Source organism: Schistocerca nitens, chromosome 5, assembly GCF_023898315.1.
Source record: "Schistocerca nitens isolate TAMUIC-IGC-003100 chromosome 5, iqSchNite1.1, whole genome shotgun sequence".
Lineage (NCBI taxonomy): Eukaryota > Metazoa > Arthropoda > Insecta > Orthoptera > Acrididae > Schistocerca > Schistocerca nitens.
The window spans coordinates 147,507,434-147,525,806 of NC_064618.1; positions in this window are offsets into that span (position 1 = coordinate 147,507,434).

Sequence of the window (18,373 nt, forward strand, 5' to 3'; positions counted from 1 at the left end):
AGTGTGTGTGTTGTCTGGACTGCGGCCATTTAGTTACTGGATTTTAACGAGTTACAGAGTGACTGGAACACGCAGTTTCTAAACAAGTGATCAATCAGCCATACATTTTTCTCTCCTGACGATTGTTCTCACTTTACCGTAAGTTCCAACACGTGACATATTACATACATTCGTCCTTAGTGTGTGTGCTCTACGAATAACGGTGGGAAATGTTTTGATGTCTTTTTTTTTAAGCACAGTTCTCTCTATTGCTTTAGCAAGGACGCCAGACGCGATTCCCAGCGGCCTAATACCTACCGCAAGTAGCCTACTTCTACGATGACCTCTGCAAGTGGAACTATCAAACCTGTTGGCAGACACTGCAGAAAGCTCCATCGCGTGTCTGCAAGAGCAAAGGAAAGAGGATGTTTGTCGTGATGAAAACTCACTGCGTTTCGCAGCTGTCGTTAGGTTTGCGTGCCGAGACAGTACGTGCCTGCTAGTTATTGTGCTACAGCAGCTTCGGCAACATCTTCGTTTCGTTTTAATAGATGACAGAGGCCTACAAGCTGCCGTTTGCAGTAGCTATGAAACTGATCCTGCTCGTCGTCTTTGGTGAGTTCCGCAATTGCCGCCTTGTGTGGCCGAGCGGTTCTAGGTGCTTCAGTCTGGAACCGCGCGACCGCTACGGTCGCAGGTTCGAATCCTGCCTCGGGCATGGATTTGTGTGATGTCCTTAGGTTAGTTAGGTTTAAGTAGTTTTAAGTTCTAGGGGACTGATGACCTCAGATGTTAAGTCCCATAGTGCTCAGAGCCATTTGAACCATTTTTGAGTTCCGCAGTTCAACCTTCACCACATTCGTAGAAGTGCTACATACAAGGTGTGACCAAAGACTAACAGGAATTTTTGTTTTTCTTAAAGAATTTTTATTTAATCACTAACTTGAAGTTGGTCCTCTTCAAAGTAGTCCTCCTTAGTGTAATACATCTGCGCCAGAGCTTTTTACAATCTTGCAAGCGGTTCTGGAAGTCACTTTTTGTTAATGTGTTCAGCTCCTTCAGCGATTCTGTTTTTATCTCATCAATTTTGGCAACACGACGTCGTTTCATGGTCCTCTTCAGCCTCGGGAAGACAAAGAAGTTACAGGGGACCATGTCCGGCGAATACGGTGGCTGAGACAATACAACGATTTTTTTTTTTTTTTTTTTTTTTGCCCAAAAGTCACAAACAAGCATTGAGGTGTGAGCGGCAGCATTATCGTGATGCAATTTCCACGAGTTGTTTTTCCACAATTCTGGTCGTTTTCTTCGGATTGTTTCAGAAATGGCATATAACTTCCAAGTGGTGTACCTTATTGACCGTTCGACCATAAGGCAGGATGTACTATCCCTTTGTAATCGAAGAAAACGATGAGAAGAACCTTCATGCGTGATCGGAGTTGTCGAATGTTTTTCGGTCTTGGTTCTTCAGGCGGTTTCACTGGGACGACTGAGCCTTGATTTCGACATTATACGCTTACAGCCATGTTTCGTCACCTCTTATAGCCTTCTTTAGAAGTTTTGGAATGTTGTCCACTTCATTCAGCAGTTCTTGAACGACATCTACGTGACGTTTTTGGTCGAAATTCAACAGTTTCGGAACAGACTTTGCTGCTACACTTTTCACGCCAAAACTTCCTGAAAATTGCTTGAAATGAGCTAAAGGATATGCCGACATCATCAGCAACCTCTCTGACGGTGATTCGACGATTTTGCAGAGCCATTGTCTTTACTCCCTCCACGTTGTCGTCCATAATTTATGTGCTGCGGCATCCAGGGCGGTCGTCTACTTCAACGTTTGCTCGACCCTCTTTGAAACGTTTGTGGCACTCGTCTGTTCTTGTCTTACTCATAGTAGATTCGCCAAAAGCCACAGTCAACATTTCGTATGCGGTGCTGCACTTTATTTCATTTTTAGGCAAAATTTAATGCTAATTCCTTGATCCATCTTTCTCAAAAGTAAAAATTCTCCGAGCGCTCTAAAACACATATAGCCTTTTCGACTGTCAACAATAAACTAAATATTCAGAACAGCTAAAAATATAAGCATCAGGAACATGTATACCAACACGATACAAAAATTGAAAATCGCATGTATAAAGCCTGCGAAATTAAAAAAAAAATCCGGTTACTTTTCTATCACACCTTGTGTACTGGGTTTTGTAAAAATAAATGACACATAAAAAAGCTGGATTATTCTTTATTGGAAAAGCCTCGTAAGCAACTGAAAATGTTACACAACGATGTACAGTAGTCACAAATCAGTTTTCCTTATGAATCTGACGGCGAATTGTAAAGCGGTGAAGGCTGAAAGGGTAGCCATAAGGTTCTAAGTCCAGTGCTTTTGTTTATTTGCATCACAAACGATTGAAACATTTTCTCTTTTAAGAGGTCGCAAATGTCATTGTGAAAGACAGAAAATGAAAAGCAAATAATTTACCAGCAGTACAGTGGGTAATATCTGAGCATTTGTCATTGCGCCTGGTGCTCTAGCGGTATGTATGTACCTGAAACTCGAAAGGTCTCGAATCCGAAGCCCGGTCGGGTCACGGAATAGACTGAAAAGTCTATTCTTTACAATAGCTTTCATCTGTCAGTAATTTAGAAATTCGCCAGGCACGACACGCGGTTTGGCTTCCACACTAAATTACAGCAGCCCCCTTCTCTATTAGGTTTACGAGGGGAGGTTAGGGACACCCAATTTGCCGAAATAGGCCCAATTGGAAGACTTGCATCAGGTTGTTGTACCCCCTAGAGTTATTGTTATAGCGCATGGTTTATAGAACAAAAGATGGTTGTTCAAATGCAACAAAACACGGCGCATACCGTTTCAGATACTGGAATTTGACCGAAGTGCCATTTCACTGTCACAAGGTAGGGTACTCAACATAATATGCGAAGTTAAACATCTTAAATTATTATTACACAAGGAGATGAAATTCTTTCTTGGAAATACACCTAGTGGCGATCCCAAAAACTTAAAATGTTTGTTTTCGCTAACTACCTGGCAATTTGCGATAGTTAAATGTCACTTCTATAAGATTTCTGTGTCAGAAATTTCAGTTAAAGGACATCCTGTTTACCATAAGCCATTACTTATTTAATAACAGTTACTTTATATTCCAAGTCTTTCAAAGTGACGCTTATATCATGCGTAAATAGAACCAAAATTTTGAATCCTCTGCCTTGTTTGGTGACAGAAGCAGTAGAGGACCAAACAGGGGCTCAGCGACACGCTCTTGTCACCCACTTCACAGTAGTAAGTAACCGGAACATGTTCCCTTTAATAATTTGTTTACATCGCTTAAAATCATTGAGAGGCAGAATTACAGTTGAAAAGACATTGCTTCACATTTTGGTTTGGTTGTAGGGACCACCACCCCAAGGAAATTTCATCAGCTGAGAAAACAAAAGACGAAAGCTAATGTTAAGACGTGAACTAGCCGTCTGAAGATGAACCTTTCTGTTCGGTAACGGCGCTATTTAAATATGGTAAATAAATAGCAATGTGAAAAGTGGCTGGATGCTTTATCTTCTATGTAATAGACAACCTATAGTATTTGAATCTAGCCCTTCAACACATTTACCGCCATTTATTTGTGTGTAAGGTAAATATATTGTGCAGGAAGTTAAATTGCTGCCTATATACCCATACAAATCACAGCAGTGTATAAACACCTGTTTAAATTTTTCTCGTTCATACATTGGTAACTTCAGTTTCGCAGTTAAGCATGTCTCTATCTGTAAACAGCCTGTAACCATCGCTCTGGAACACTGGGAGTGATAATTTGAGTCACCTGATCCTGACACATTCAGTTCTGAGCGGAAAAATTAGATCGTTTTCTAATTGTTAAATTGTTATTGTTTTCTAAATTCTGTTCTCCTCTCGTCACTGTTATTATTGTTTCCATATTTGCTTTTTACTGAATGACAATAAGTAGTTTTTAGGTCAGATTTTCGTCCATCTACATCTACATCTACATTTATACTCCGCAAGCCACCCAACGGTGTTTGGCGGAGGGCACTTCACGTGCCACTGTCATTACCTCCCTTTCCTGTTCCAGTCGCGTATGGTTCGCGGGAAGAACGACTGTCTGAAACCCTCCTTGCGCGCTGTAATCTCTCTTATTTTACGTTCGTGATCTCCTCTGGAGGTATAAGTAGGGGGAAGCAATATATTCGATACCTCATCCAGAAACGCACCCTCTCGAAACCTGGCGAGCAAGCTACACCGCGATGCAGAGCGCCTCTCTTGCAGAGTCTGCCACTTGAGTTTATTAAACATCTCCGTAACGCTATCACGGTTACCAATTAACCCTGTGACGAAACGTGCCGCTCTTCTTTGGATCTTCTCTATCTCCTCCGTCAACCCGATCTGGTACGGATCCCACACTGATGAGCAATACTCAAGTATAGGTCGAACGAGTGTTTTGTAAGCCACCTCCTTTGTTGATGGACTACATTTTCTAAGCACTCTCCCAATGAATCTCAACCTGGTACTCGCCTTACCAACAATTAATTTTATATGATCATTCCACTTCAAATCGTTCCGCACGCATACTCCCAGATATTTTACAGAAGTAACTGCTACCAGTGTTTGTTCCGCTATCATATAATCATACAATAAAGGATCCTTCTTTCTATGTATTCGCAATACATTACATTTGTCTATGTTAAGGGACAGTTGCTACTCCCTGCACCAAGTGCCTATCCGCTGCAGATCTTCCTGCATTTCGCTACAATTTTCTAATGCTGCAACTTCTCTGTATACTACAGCATCATCCGCGAAAAGCCGCATGGAACTTCCGACACTATCTACTAGGTCATTTATATATACTGTGAAAAGCAATGGTCCCATAACACTCCCCTGTGGCATGCCAGAGGTTACTTTAACGTCTGTAGACGTCTCTCCATTGATAACAACATGCTGTGTTCTGTTTGCTAAAAACTCTTCAATCCAGCCACACAGCTGGTCTGATATTCCGTAGGCTCTTACTTTGTTTATCAGGCGACAGTGCGGAACTGTATCGAACGCCTTCCGGAAGTAAAAAAAAAATAGCATCTACCTGGGAGCCTGTATCTAATATTTTCTGGGTCTCATGAACAAATAAAGCGAGTTGGGTCATGATTTTAAATAAGCTTTTGCTTAATAGTGAACTTCGTATCTGTATCAAAATACCGAAAAGCTCAGAGTTGTGCGAACGGAAGAAATCATACGACTGGATACAAAGTGATCCTCACGATAATTTTAATGCGACATACAGTATTTGCAAGGATGATTTATATTCTGAAACTACATTAATTAAAGAAATCGAAGAATATTAATAAACGTTGACAAATATTTCTTGCGAAAAAAATACTTCCGACAAGCGATGCTTGAAAAGTGAGTGGTTAGGTCACCAAACAATTAAAAACCCTATTTTGTATGCTTACTCTTCACGCCACCTTATCATTGACAGAAAGAGAATTATCAGTGATGGGTGGAAACCAAATCAGTAGGAAGAAAGAGACAGAGCTTCAGAAAATGTAAATAAAAAAGTAATTGTTCAGTTAATATAACCTTTAATTGTACACATTTCAATTTCGTGAAATCATATGACCAGTTTCGATTGTGCTAGCAATCATTTTCAGATCATAAAATATCATTACACTGAGTAACACATCAAATGTTGTAAAACCAAGTACTGAGTCATTTTAGTTTTGATGACACAGTACTTATTTGCACAACATATGACGAGTTATACTCTCTAACGGTATGTTATGATCTGAAGATGATGGCTAGCACAATCGAAACCTGTGATATCATTTTATAAACTTGCAATCTAGACAAATAAAAGTTATATTAAACATTAAGATCGCTTTTCCACATTCTTGATCATGTCAAGCCTAATGAAATTTTTGATTTATTTGAAGATAAATTTATAATGTAACCGCCCAAAAATCCATATTTGATATCACAAGTACGAACAATCTTCTTGAAATAAGTAAATACATAAATACTGAAAACGATTAATTCTATATAATTTGCATTCACCTCTCATTCAATAAGATACATTATTTGTCTCTAAAATGATGGCAACCCTGGTCATCGTTCACATACTATATAAACGAAAACACTGAAAAATTATGTAATGAAATCACTCAGATCTGGAGACTGAGTGAAAGAATTCATATTACTGGTGTAACCAGTAGCGGAATTTTACACTGCGCTACAGTTTGGTGGCCTATAGACTTTTTACTTAAAGGGGTAGTAATCGTAGCTAAATTGAATATATTCATTTTAAATATATAAACTGAACCGTTTAAATTATTTAAATTTTATAATTAATCAGTCAATATCTTGAAGAATAAAATAAAATGGAAGAACTTATTAGCAGCAAACATCTCACCTGCGTCAGCGAAATACCAGTCAGTGCACATGAGCATTTGTCTATGGTGCCGTTATTCTCCTACAGAATCTCTCGGACTCTGTGCTTGCACTGTAATTTACGTGCACTTTCAAATAATAATAATGACGTGGTACTGTGAGCAACGCAGCACTCATAATGGCGGAAGGCATGACGGGGCATTAGAGCAGCCGCATTCGAAAACAGACCGCTGCATCCCTTCTTAGTTGATCATAGCGCGGCTGTCCATCATTTCAGGACTCGACACTGTTTCCTAGTTATCATGGAGAAAATATCTTTTCGTCCATTTTATTTGCATATTAGCACACATTTCTGGCTTGCATTAGAAGAGAAATGGAGTAATTCTAGTGCAATTTCTGACTCATATTCAAAGAGAAATGGCGTAATTTGAGTGCGATATTTACAGTGTGCTGTAGAAAATTAGCACATGGTAAATAGCCGCCACTGGGCGTAACCAGCAGAGACTCTTCGGTCAATTGCCTGGCAGTGAGTGAAATCACTGAAACCTGGAGACTAAGTAAAAAGTGTGTCCAGAAAGACTAGCTTCATTCGGTTGTTTCATTCTATGGAAAAAACCAACTGAGTGAAAAACAATAGACTGCCTCATGGGTTGTTAAAAACGGTTGGTTGTCCCAGCACTACACACTACACACAAATGCGCCACAGAGCAGTGCAGAAGGACACAGATCAGCGCTGAATGAAAGAGTGTTCATGGGTGTGCAATATAGTTGCAATAGTTGTAGTGTGTGTGTGTGTGTGTGTGTGCGTGACTCAGTAAATATGGAAGACGAACCTCTGAAAGTTGCAGTGGTTCCATTCATAGCTCTTTACCGTCAGCTGAAAGGGGGAAAACGTAGAAAAGTCACCAGTGTGCAACAGAAGCGCTGAAAAGTAGAAAGATACGTGGTAGAAATAATCTTTTAAATAATTTCCTTGTCGGTTGTGGATATCAGCGAAGAGATTCAATGAACTGCGATATTTACGGTGTTCTATACCACATCCTCAGAGAAAGCAGGGAAAACTTACAGGACATACTGAATGCAGTGGTGGCTTGTGCAATATTTTACCAATGTGCAACAATGTGGTGGCCTACAGCCATTTGACTTACAAGGGTAGTAACTGTAATTAATTTGAATGTATTAATTTTATGTATATAAGCTGAATTATATTTAAATTTTATAATTAATAATCTAACATTGCAAAGAATAAAATAAAATTAAAAAATGATGGTAACAGCAGGAATAGAACCCAAGCCAACAAATTGCCAGTCAGTGCACTTGACCACCCAGCCACAGCGTCATAGTGTCAATTACCCTCGAAAATACCTCATACTGTACGCTTACTCAATACATTACATGCATTATCAAAGAAAAATACTGACCTGATATTGTGAACAACGTAGCATTCATAGTGCCAGAAGGGGTGACGTCACATCAGAGCATGCGCAGTCGAAAACAAACCGCTGTGTTCCTTCTCTCGTAAATCTTAGTGCGGGTGATCATTATTTCATCACTCGAGTCTAGTTTTGTAGTTGTCACGAAGAGAGTGCTACAAAACATCCTTTCGCCTGTTTCATTTGTATACCAGCATGCATTCGAAGAGAAATGGCATAATTTTAATGGGATTTATAGCTTGCATTCGTAGAGATATGACTTAATTTTAATGCTATTTCTGGCTTGCATTCGAAGAGGAATCGCATAATTTTAGTACAATATTTACAAGGCGTTGTAGCAGGTTAGCAAATGATAACTCGTCGCTACTAATTGAAGGAATGAGCAGCATACTGACCACAAAATATGGAATGAGAGTAAATCAAAGAAAGACGGAAGCAAATAAGGAGTAGCAGACATAAGGTTAGTGAGAAACTTACCATTTTATTGGAGACTACGAAATAGACGAAATGGTGGAGTTCTGCTGTCTTGAAAGTAAAGTAAGACATGGTCCACGAAGCAAGAAGGAAGTAAAAAGCAGACTAGCAGAGGCAAAGAAGGCTTTCCTGGCTAAAGCAAGTCTACTAGTCTCAAGCATCGCCCTTAATTTAAGAAAGAAACTTCTGAGGACGCGGGATTGGAGCACAGCGTTGTGTAAGAACCATAGATAGTGGCAAAACGGGAAAAGAAGAGAATCGAAGCGTTTGACATGTGGTGCTACAGAACGATATTGAAAATTAGGTGGACTGATAAGACAGGAGGAGATTCTCCAGAGGATCGTCGAGGACAAAAAGTGTAGAAAATATTAACAAGAAGAAGGGACAGAATGACAGAAAATGTGTTAAGACATCAGAAAATCAGTTCCATGGAAATTTTTTGGAAATTTGTGGTAAGTTCCTATGAGACCAAACTGCTGAGGTCACCAGTCCCTAGGCTTCCACACTACTTAATCTAACTAAAAGTAACTCTCAAGAACAACACACACACACTCGAACCTCCTACGAGGGAAGCCGCGCGAACAGTGGCAAGGCGCCCGAGACCGAGCGGCTATCCCGCGCGAAACTTTCACGGAGGTAGAGGCAGCTGCGGGAGGGGTAAAAACTGTAGAGGAAGACGGAGACTGGAATATGACCAACAAGTATTTCAGGATGTTGGGTACAAGTGCTGCCCTGAGTTAAGACGTTGGCACAGGAGAGGCGGGAGTACTAGAAATAACCTTGACAACAAGAGGGCCAAGGTTGTTTCGAGTAAGCTGCAGAAGTTTCGCTGGGAAGCCTTTAGACGCCCCGATCTTTTCCTATGGCATCTCCATGGTTTTGGAGCCATGAAGAAAGACAGTCGTGGCCGTAGGTTTTGCTTCGGACGAATAGGCGCACATCTGGGTACAATCATGCTTCTATAAGCGACTGCAAACATTTTTTTAGGACCGATTTTTGCATGAACACATCGATCGTCTTCTCTTCCAGTGGGACAAATATATTAACAGTTATGGCGCTTGCTTTTGAAACAATAAACAGCTATTTAAGATTGAATAACAAGAACACTGTTTTTGTTCTATTGATTTTTGTTTATTTGTAACTAGTTCTCGGCTTGTTTGGCCATCTCCAGGTTTTCAGCTGAGTAGCGTCTGCAAGGGACCGTAGTTCCTAGGCAACGAAACAATATAAGCAAATACACAATACATTTGCACAGAATTTTGTGCACCAAGCTTACTTTAACGTTGAAATTACACTTTACGCAATGGAAAATATCAAGCGCAATAAATAATTAAACTACAGAATATTACAGTATTACAGATTAAATGGTTATAATCCTAAAATTTGTGAGGTCTTGACAGCGGTTGAGAAACTGTCAAACTGAACACTCTTCATTTATGTTGTGCACCAAACACATTTTTTAACATTGTAAATTACGCTTTAGGCAATGGATAATATTAAACACAATAATTAAAATACACAATATTACAGTATTACCTGATCGTGGTTATGATGCCATAGTCTGTGAGGTCGTGACATTGGTTGAGAACTGTCTAACTGAGCACTAGTTACTTAAGTTGTGCAACAAACATGTCTTACATAGTAAATTACAGTTTACGCCATGGGCAAATATTAAACCAGTACATTACTGAAATACATAATATCACAGTATCACATGCTATATTGTTGAAGTTTGTTGGATATGCAAGATAAGGAATATCAAATTCCATTCCGCTTAATATTGTCCATAGCGTAAAGTGCAATTTTAACTTTAAAAATAAGTTTGGTGCACAGTATTCTGTGCAAATGGATTGTGTCTTAGGTTATGATGTTTGGTTACATGAAAACTAGTGTTCCTTGCAGACGTTAGTCAATTGTTTCCTGAAGATGACCCAATAAGACGAAAAACTAGTCTGAAATAAACAAAAATCTGTAGGACAAAAACAGTGTACTTGTTACTCAACCTTAAATATGGAATTGTTGTACCAAGAAGCAACGGAGGAATCTATAAATAAAATAAACAGTTTACTTACTTCTTCCCATCTGTCTTGTTTTCATTTGGCTGTCCTTTACAGATGCATTCAAAATCGCGTTACATGTTTCGTAGACGCATGAAGCGACCCCGCCAAGACCACTAAAATTACCAGCGCTCTTCTTTTACCGTACAGACTATAGTTGGAAGTTTGACTCCACGTACTAGAGAAATGGATATGGATCAGTTCAGTGATAGGCTAGCCTAAGCTGATTGTTGAGAGGAACACAGCTGAAGACTTGAGAAGAAACAGTGACTACACTAAGGCGTGAAAGGTAGAAATGATGTACACTACTGGCCATTAAAATTGCTACACCAAGAAGAAATGCAGATGATAAACAGGTATTCATTGGACAAATATATTATACTAGAACTGACATGTGATTACATTTTCACGAAATTTTGGTGCATAGATCCTGAGAAATCAGTACCCAGGACAACCACCTCTGGCCGTAATAACGGCCTTGATACGCCTGAGCATTAAGGCAAACAGATCTTGGATGGCGTGTACAGGTACAGCTGCCCATGCAGCTTCAACACAATACCACAGTTCATCACGAGTAGTGACTGGCGTATTGTGACGAGGCAGTTGCTCGGCCACCATTGACCAGAGGTTTGCAATTGGTGAGAAATCTGGAGAATGTGCTGGCCAGGGCAGCAGTCGCACATTTTCTGTATCCAGGGAGGCCCGTACAGAACCTGCAACATGCGGTCGTCCATTATCCTGCTGAAATGTAGGGTTTCGCAGGGATCGAATGAAGGGTAGAGCCACGGGTCGTAACACATCTGAAATGTAACGTTCAATGTTCAAAGTGACGTCAATGCGAACAAGAGGTGACCGAGATGTGTAACCAATGGCACCCCATACCATCACGCCGGTTGATACGCCAGTATGGCGATGACGAATACACGCTTCCAATGTGCGTTCACCGCGATGTCACCAAACACGGATGCGACCATCATGATGCTGTAAACAGAGCCTGGATTCATCCGAAAAAATGACGTTTTGCCATTCGTGCACCCAGGTTCGTCGTTGAGTACACTATCGCAGGCGCTCATGTCTGTGATGCAGTGTCAAGGGTAACCGCAGCCATGGTCTCCGAGCTGAAAGTCCATGCTGCTGCAAACGTCGTCAAACTGTTCGTGCAGATGGTTGTTGTCTTGCAAACGTCCCCATCTGTTGACTCAGGGATAGAGACGTGGCTGCACGATCCGTTACAGCCATGCGGATAAGATGCCTGTCATCTCGACTGCTAGTGATACGAGGCCGTTGGGATCCAGCACGGCGTTCCGTATTATCCTCCTGAACCCACCGATTCCATATTCTGCTAACGGTTATTGGATGTCGACCAACGCGAGCAGCAATGCCGCGATGCGATAAACCGCAATCGCGATAGGCTACAATCCGACCTTTATCAAAGTTGGAAACGTGATGGTACGCATTTCTCCTCCTTACACGAGGCATCACAACAACGTTTCACCAGGCAACGCCGGTCAACTGCTGTTTGTGTATGAGAAATCGGTTGGAAACTTTCCTCATGTCAGCACGTTGTAGGTGTCGCCACCGGCGCCAACCTTGTGTGAATGCTCTGAAAAGCTAATCATTTCCATATAATAGCATCTTCTTCCTGTCGGTTAAATTTCGCGCCTGTAGCACGTCATCTTCGTGGTGTAACAATTTTAATGGCCAGTAGTGTAGGTACCAAACCATCGACACTTGTTGTTAATGATTAACTGAAGGCAATAAATACAAAAGACACAGATTTCAGAGAAACTGTTGATTTGCTACATCACAGTAATATGAAAGCATTGATCTTGGCGAAAACAATTGACACGTGTCACTTAAAACGACCGTCACAGAAAAGAGGAACTAGCGTCGCAGGTTTTCGTATGTAAAGGTACTTATTTTTGCATTCGGAGTTCATTTCGCATGTGGCGAGTCCGTTACTCCACAATTTGTGTCCTCAGGTCTCCTGTTGTTGGCCACGGGCACTGCAGCCCAGTGGTGGGACGAGTGCGAGAAGCCGGTGTGCGCCAGCTGTGACGGCATGAGCGTCACCTTCATGAGCCAGTGCGAGCTCGAGACCTACAACTGCCAGAACGGGAACTGTGAGTACAACACGGGCCGTGTGTCGGCGGCGTTTCTTAAAGGCAGGCGAACTGTGCGCGCTATACATCAGCCCACCAAACGGTTCCTAGTGCAGCCCTCATCTCTCTGTTACAGGGTGCACCCAAGTCAGCGACACGGCGTGTACAGCCTCGAGGAAGCGGTAACCCAACCAAGACAGCTGCTGACGAAAACTGAGCATCATTATGTTGTACTTTTCTACTCAGTCTTTCTTGTAACATACTGAGGGTTCAGATCTATGTCTCGACCTCAGTGAGTTGACGTTGTCTTCGGAAAAATAAATAAATAAATAAATAAATAAATAAAAATAAATAAATAAATAAATAAATAGATGAACGAAGAAATAAAGCTTTGACTTATCCGGAATGCAGTAAAATTCAAATTAATAATAACATGTAAATGCTAGAAATTCAAATTTATTAAACACATTGAGTCGTATGATGATGATGATGAAGTCCCATACTCCTTGTCAGAGCGTAGGGGACGATGCGGGAGACCCGCAACCCCGTACTAGGCAAGGTCCTAGCGGAGGTGGTTTGCCATTGCCATACCCCGACCGTAATGGGGATGAATGATGATGATGAAGAGGACACAACAACACCCAGTCATCTAGAGGCAGGTGAAAATCCCTGACCCCAGCCGGGAATCGAGCGCGGGACCCCGTGCTCGGGAAGTCAGAACGCTACTGCGAGACCACGAGCTGCGGACAGTCGTATGAATAAAAAAGAAAACATTCTCCGGAGAAGATTGTCAGAGCAAAAGAAGATTCTGTGAGAAAGTTCTCAATTTCGTATAAATAACATATTTGAAGCATATTCTCTGACAGGGAGTTCCTTGCCACTGTCTGTCCTCCGTCTCGAGAAGGTTCACGGGTGTGTCGTCTGCCGTGTCCGGCACACAACACACGCGTAATCTTAATTTCATTCAGCTCGCTGAAATAAGCAAACCATTCGATTGTTCTATAAAATTTCGGGCGTGCAGCAGCATAAATTTCACTTCTTCTTCTAATATTTCGGATGTATATCGTCAGAGTGATCCGAGGTGACTGACGCTCCAGCACTTGCTCCGTCCTTTTAAACCCGCGGACCGCGCTACAGTGCATGCGGTCACGGATACACAAACCGCCAAAGTCGTTGATCGTTGGCAAAGGGGTGTAACATATCCATGAAATTAGATCTGTGGCTGCACGGTCGATTCGCACGGTGAAATCGATGAGTCACTGCGAGATGCACCGTCGCCGCATCTTTGTGAGTTTATTACAGAAAATGCCGAATTCCATGATTTCTCCAAGCTGAAGCCGCTATCTCTATTGATTAAATTCGTCACCAACCGATTTCAATTGCTTCTTTCATTACTGAGTCCCAGAAAAATGAAGTCGACGCTAAAATTTCGAGGTTATCGTACACCTTAGAGTGCCCACTATCACTACAGTGCTGTGCCATTGAAGATTTATTAGGTTATAAGAGCCGGGTGTATCTGTGGTGCTCTCTGCACCTCTTATGGACTGTAAGTGTCATCTGTCCCATGTATGAACGGCCACACCCACAGGGGATCTGATAAACCCCAGGCTTCCGAAGCACCAAATCATCTTTAGAGGAACCTAGGAGTGCTGCTGTCTTTGGTGGAGGGCGAAAAATCACTTTCACTTCGTGTTTGCTGAGGATCCGTCTTATTTTTGACGATAGGCTTCCAACGTATGGCAGACAAGCCAAGGATTTAAAAATTTCCGTGTCTTCTTCTGCAATCCATACGCCCACTGTTGGTTTCATTTGTAGTGCCTTAGTTATCTGCTGTGGAGAGTACCCGTTGACTTCAAAACTCTTCTCAAGTGTGGAAGCTCGTCCTCCAGCGGTCCGCGGGTTTAGAAGGACGGAGCAAGTGCTGGAGCATCAGTCACCTCGGCTCACTCTGAAGATGGCTGGACGATATACAGCCGAAATGTTAGAAGAATAAGTGAAAATTATGCAGCTGCACGCCCGATATTTTATTGAACAGTCATTGCGCCGCGAAAATATGAAGATTCAAACCATTCAATATGGCATCAGTGTGTTCTGGAAGAGTTGCACTATGTTTCGGTTTTACTTTTATGTGCGGCGACAATTGATTAAGACAATTTGGGGCAGTTTACGAAAACTATTAAAAAATAATCGTAGTTTGCAGAGTGCTCTTTATTAACTGTTCTTAAGTTAATAAAGAACATTTTGCAACATACGACTGTTTTTTAAATATTAGTAATAGGAGGTTGCTGTACCATCACGCTAAGGCGTATGGAATAATTTTTAGTTTACGAAAATGCATTTTCTGACGATGTTACCCAATTTTCGACACGCTGGTAATTATTTTGTTATTGAAGTTAGTTGGACACATTATATGAAGTAAAGCTAAGAATGAACCATATTTTTGTCTGTTTCAAACCGGAAGTTTGTGTGTTGTCTAACACGAGATAATTTTGGTTAAATACGAAGCATAGTGGTCGGCTCGCCATTCGAGTACTTACGCGGTTTCCTTGCGAATAGCACATTGCTAGGTTTGTAGTAAATAAGTTACTCATTTTTTTGAACCGCGTACTTATTTCTAATATAATAAAATATAATATTTACGCTGTCAGAAAACATGATGACGAAATTCTGAAACTGTCAGTGACACAGTTGTCTGATGCGTTCCTAAATCTTCTCGCATATCAGTCTGAAACCATGGGTCTGGCAAATAGCACAAAAACGTTTACATTTTCGCTTCGTTTGGGGGGTCGGCCCCTATTCCTTTATTTTCAGGAAGGAAGTTCGCCAGCCAAATAACGTTTTTACTATTAAACCCGTATAAACTTCACAATTCTTGTCTTCAGTAGTTCTTAGGGGCTACTCGTCTTCCGAGTAACATAAATTCTGACACTTTTATTAAAAAAAAAAACTCGGTAAAACTTAATCTCAACAAAACTTACTCAGCTCGAAGTATGCTACAGAGCTCACTTCAAAAAACGGGGAATGCTCTCCGCCTGTGAGAAGCTTCTCTAATTTTATTCATACGAAATGTTTTTCGCTTTGAACAACTCCCCCTATCTTTTAATCAAGCTGAGAAGATTTCCAGGTGAAGTACACGCTCCAACTCGCTTTATTCAAGCGAAATTGAGAATGTTCTCGGAAATTCCGAGAATATAGTACATTCCTCGTTTTATCTATACGACCAGTTGTGTACAGCTCGTAGGTACAAAACAATCAGAGCCGATTTGACTAGACATAGACAGAACTCGGTAACTGGACACGTACGAGGGAAGAGGGCGATTAACCACTTTGATCTCATCACATGACAGGCATGGGCGGCTGGTGTGATGTCAGCGCAAGATGTTGATTTCCTTTTGAATCTCTCTTGGTGTCCCGTGGCCGTCAGTTGACAGTCAGTAATTTCCATTTTCATGTAGCGCAGTTTTGGAGGCGACACACAAAGCAGTAACAGTTTTCTCATTCTACGTTTCCTGCCAAATCCCTCTTCAGGTAAAATGCAGCCCAGCAACCGACGCAGTGCTATTTTCCTTGCAGAATGGACTCTTGTTGCTTCCCAACGTGCCTGTGGAGTCTGTTTTCTTCAATAATTAGACCACAGAAGAGGTGTCTATGTTGCATTTGGAAGTTGAGATCAGATGAGAGGCCCAGAATCAGATGCTTAAAGATTCAAGAATCGGACTGCAAGAAAGACCATCCGAAGTGGAGTGGAAAATGAGGATGAAACTTCCTGGCAGATTAAAACTTCGTGCTGGACATGAACTCGAACCTGGGACCTCTGCCACAACATCCTTTCTTCCATGAGTGCTACTCCTGCATGGTATGCAGCAGAACTTCTGTAAAGTTCATAAGGTAGGAGATGGGGTACTGACAGAATACAGCTGTGAAGATGCACAGAGTTTTAATCTGACAGTAAGTTTCACACACCACGTGGAGTAAAAATTCATTCAGGAAAATGAGTGACAACAGACATTGGAATGAATGAACCAGATTCTAAATCCGAAAACTAAGTAGAAAATAGGCTCACAGCACTCCAGAACGGAAAATAGTACACGGATAGCCCAGTCATCAGAGTACTTGCCCACGAGAGGAAAGATCTGACATTAGTCTGGCACACAGTTTTGATTTGCCAAGAAATTTCACACGCCACGCGGAGTGAAAATTCATTCTGGAAAATATGGATGTCACAAAGCGACAAGTGACATTGGAATGAATCAAATTCGAAATCTGAATAATGAATAGAAAAGAAGCTCACAGGGGTCCAAAAGGGAAAGTCAAAACGCTTTATGTAAAACAGCACAAAAATCGCTTAACACGATGCATGAGAATCTCCTGAAAGGATATCCTGTGCGATTCCCAGAATGAACTCTCATAGGTCTCAGAATGCTCTTCCAATCATCTTCCAATCAGAGTCCCACAGCACGAACTTCAGATTATACTACTTCTGAGGGACAGAATCCTCTATTGGATCACAATTTACCAGCTGACAACCCTCAAACTGATATCAGAATCTTTGAATTCCTCTCATCTTAAAGACATCCGACTGGTCTCTTGAGCTGGTTCTGCATATAAGCTTTGCTCATTTTCCCACATTCTGTTATTCATGGAACTAAATTTCCAATTGTACGAGGGTTGAATGAAAAGTAATGCCTCCACCTTCGTTAATTGGGTTTGGATGGGAATATTTCAATAAATCAAACGCAGAAATAATCCTTAGCAGTGATCTTTAATTGCCAATATTCACTTTTCACATAATCACCAGCCAACTGGATACATTTCTGCCAACGATGAACAAGTTTTCTGAAGCCGTCACGGAAGAAGTCGACAATCTATTTCCGCAACCACAGTCTCACAGTTCTCTCAACGTCTTCATCAGAAGCATAATAATGTCCCCACAGATCGTCTTTCTTTATCGGGAACAGATGGAAGTCAGGCAGTGCTAAATCTGGACTACTAGGAGGGTGCTGTACAGTGGTGAGATTCAGTCTCTGAAGTTCTGCTGTGGTGGCACGTGAAGTGTGTGGTTTGGCATTGTCGTGCTGCAGAAAAACATTTCCCTTTTCCTTTCGGACTCTTGTTAGCCGTCGTTTCAGAGTTCGCAGCGTTGTGATGTACTGCTCTGAATGTATTGTTGTTCAACGATCAAGGAAATCAACATGGATAACACCATCTGCGTACCAGAACACTGTGGCCATGATTTTTCCACATGAGGGCTGCGTCTTGAATTTCTTTTTCTGGGATGAGTCACTGTGTCGATATTCCACAGACTGACGTTTCGTCTCCGAGTCGTAATGGTGTATCCACGTTTCGCCTCCTATCACAATTGAATGGAGGAAGGCGTCACCTTCATTCTCATAATGCAAGAGGAGTTCCTGGCAAATTTCAAATCTGTTTGCTTTCATTTCAGGAGTCAGCATCTGGGGTACCCATTGTGCTCAGATCTTCCGATAGCCAAGTAAAGCAATAATGTGATCCATATGTTCTTGTGAAATGCCGATTGTGCTTGCAGTTTCTCTCTGAGAGACACGACGATCGTCCTGAATCAATCTGTCAACTCGGTGGTTGCTCTCACAGGACGTCCAACTCTTTGTTTGTCTCGCTGATCAGATGTTCCTGCCTCAATATCTCTAAACTTACTCGCCCAACGACGCACAGTACTCACATCAACACAATCACCATAAACTTCTTTCATTCTCTGATGAATTTCCTTTGAGGTGACACCTTCTGCTGTCAATACTCCAATGACTGCACGTTGCATAGATCGCGTTAACCGACCGTCTGCGCAGGGTTCCATACTTTACGTTGTAACAACACAAGTGTTCAGTGCTAAGGCTTCCCGCCAACTGGAGCTGTAGAGAAAAGGCTACGGAGCAAGCCAGTACCTGC